Source organism: Oryx dammah, unplaced genomic scaffold, assembly GCF_014754425.2.
Source record: "Oryx dammah isolate SB20612 unplaced genomic scaffold, SCBI_Odam_1.1 HiC_scaffold_7, whole genome shotgun sequence".
NCBI classification, from domain to species: Eukaryota; Metazoa; Chordata; class Mammalia; order Artiodactyla; family Bovidae; genus Oryx; species Oryx dammah.
In genome coordinates this window covers 17,821,748-17,825,038 of record NW_024070191.1, presented here as the reverse complement: position 1 = coordinate 17,825,038, position 3,291 = coordinate 17,821,748, and the positions used below count along the sequence as shown (strand labels likewise).

The window sequence follows — 3,291 nt, the reverse complement described above, 5'->3', positions numbered from 1 at the left end:
AGTATATATTTGTGCATTGAGTGAGTAAATGGAAGTTGTGAATGAAAACAGGATGGAGTGTATACCTCCAGGACTTAATGATGAATGCTTCCTCAGTCGTGTGCAACTCTTTGCAACCCCACAGACTCTAGGTCCCCAGGTTCCTCTGTTCATGGGATTTTTCAGGCAAAAATACTGGAATGTGTTGCCATTTCCTTTTCCAAACCATCAGAACTTTGAGATTGTTGGCAACTTGTCTCAAGATCTCTGCAAGGAGATTTCACACTGTAAGAGGTATCAGGTCACACTGACAAGGCACTGACCTTGTGGTCTTGCATTAATTAGCATGTTGTGATATAACCAAAAGATATGAAAGAACCAAGACAGCTGTCTTTGCAACTCCACTAGTCAGTATCCATCTTGGTTACGACTGCGTGGGCCAATAGGCCCTGGAGTATACGAAATCAACAGTGTACATAATAAACAGCCTTTCTGCAGGAAGCTGGATCAGCTCTTTTACATCACTGAAGTTCTATCTGTGATAAAGAAATAGCAAATATGCTCCATGCTGTGCTTGAAAAAGCACCAAGGGCTTTAGGGTAGAAAGCCATCCCACTTCTTTTTAGCAGAGCATGAAATCACCCTATTACCTTTTACCAGGTTACTTACATAAGGAAATTGTGCCTATTAATAAAATGTCATGCATCCTTGTTTCTCCAAGGAAAATGATGACAAAATGGTGCCGTTTCCTCTGCCCGTTTCTTTGGGGTCATCTTTTTGCTCTGCTGCCTTGTGGTCAGCATGGGTGGGCCATGAGGTTAGATTGTTCATCTGGATGACTTTGAAGTGGGTTTCCTGATCCTGAGGCTTTCTGTTAAGTTTGTATTAGGGGATCTTTGTTTCCTGGATAATCCATGTCTAATCGGGAGAGAGAGTAGTGCAAATACAGTCATATACATTGCATTTGTCACATGTTTGTGTTGCTGGGTGATGCCATTCAAGGTTCTCTTTGCTTTCCTGGAATAGATTTGTTTTAATTGACGCCTTACTTTTCAGTTAGGTTGTGCTTGTCTCCTGATTGCGTCACACCCACTCACTGATGTTATTCTAACTAATTTTTCTGCCCTTCTGCTCAGCTGGTTAAAGCTTTCCCACACTCATTTTATTATCAGCTAATTTGAACTTTCCTTCAATTTCTGACACTCCATTTTAAACTAAGAATTATATCCAGAACTTTTACAAAGTTGCTCATGTAGACATTAATTACAATTAAAAAAATAACTGCCTATTAGTAAGGTTGACATAGTAATCCAAAACACCATGATAGATATACAAAAAATTCTTAGACTACCATGAGAATTTAAAAATGAGAACACCATCCCATATATGATGGTGTTACCCAAACATTTTGGTTAAAAATCTGTATTTTTGATGTGTCTGTGTAGTATAACATAGACAACCTCAATATATTAAGGCATCCCACTTAAAATGCACATTAGGGATTTAAATTTCTATTAACTATTTTTTAGTTCCTAAGTTGGCACATAAGATGTCCATCACCATTATTTCTAAGAGGGAATGATAAACTTAAATATTTAACAAAAGAAATAGTAAAAGATGGCATATTCATACAATGGAATGTCATACAGCATTTAACAACAGTTAAAAATGTTTTTAATATGTTAAGCACTTATTCCAAAATATGGAAAATAATAGGAAAATGTAGTTATTTTCCATGTACAATGAAAACTATATAATACTACGCATAAGAAAAAATGCTGGCACAAAATACATCAAAAAATAAAAAAATTGTATTTATGATTTTAAAATTTTATTTAAGATTTTAAATTTAAATGTATTGACATTTATTTATTTTAAAAATTTCATTGAGTTTTTGATTAAAATTATTTTACTAAGCATTTTAAGGCTCTAAAACTAAAAATAATTCAAAGAAGAATTGTTTTACATCTTTGCAAATCTTAACATGTTACTTAAGAGGCATCTGAATTCTCCTGTTTCTGTGTTCAATAGGTTCTGATATTCCCCATCATGAAGATTCTAGAAAACCCCACCATGTTTATGAGAAAACAAGAGTGAAAGGGCAAATGACATCTTAGTATTACTATGAAAGTAGTTTTGACCTCAAGTAACCACTGCCAGTCTCTCAGGGCCACACTGGACTGCACTTTGAGAATCCCCGATCTGGGTCCTCTCTGACCTGATCCTATAAGCTGGCCCACTGAGCAACATGGAGTTATATACTTGCCTATCCTGAACCCTGATCCCTTCCATTCAGTTCATTGCTCAAACAGTTCACTCTTTTGAGTTAAGGCATTATTCTCTATCAAAGTGCAAATACCAGTGGGAGAGATAACATATTAAGCTGTTAACAGCTCTCAGTTCCTTAGGGTGAACAAATTGAATTCATTTCCAGGAGACCAAAAGGAAGTGAAGGAGAGAGAATAAGGGCCAAAAATAGGGTATGGAAAGACCCCTCTCCCCAGCTGAGGAGCAGCCTTTTTGGTTTCATAGCAGGGCCTGAGAGCAATCTGGTTCTGGATACTTAGTTCACAGCTATGAAAAGAAGCCATTTCCTAATCTATTTTAATTGCTTATCCTCAAGAGTTACCTGAGTTACTCTACCCCTGTGGTTGCTAATATCCAATTTTGGACTCATTGATCCAGGAAATAGAATTACAACCACTAATAAAAAGCCAATCAAAATAAACCCCACTAATGTCTATGAAAAAGCATTTTTTTATTGCTAACCATGCAGGATACTCTTTATTAATCTATCCTCACCCTATTTTGTCTTTCAACTTCATGTAAATGTAGAGATGCCTTAATGCTACCTAAATTCCTTATGTTTTTCTTAAATAATTTTTTCTTTGCTTATGACTTGTCTTTATGGACATGAGTTGCTATTTCTTCATTCCTGGAAAGTAACCACAGTACACACAAGAAGACAAGTAACTGCCCTAGATTGAAAATTCTGAGGTGGACCTCTTTCTTAACATCCAGTGTCCTTTGTCTTAAGATTTGGTGCAATATATCATTAGACCAATCTAAAAAATGAGTTTCTAAAGAATGAACAGAAAAAAAAAAGAAATTAATCATTACATTTGAGCATCTGGGCTGAGACGTCCCTGGAAATTAAACTCTAGTCTTTGTTAACAGAGCAAAATGGAAATACCATGTCAGGTAATACATGGCAGTTCAGTGTACTGGTAGTTTCTGCTGATGGAATCACTACAAACACACTTAATTGGGGGTAAAAAAAAAATCCCAATAAACTTTAACTACTCAACACGC

At 36.0% G+C, this 3,291-nt stretch overlaps 1 non-coding gene across 1 annotated transcript; it reads left to right on the top strand.

Annotated features, from left to right (window-relative positions):
* Window positions 1–2,860: 2,860 nt before the first annotated feature.
* LOC120865929 lies at window positions 2,861–3,032 on the top strand. The gene has a single exon (XR_005721568.1). It is a non-coding gene; the product is annotated as a small nucleolar RNA SNORA81 (small nucleolar RNA).
* Window positions 3,033–3,291: the final 259 nt, after the last annotated feature.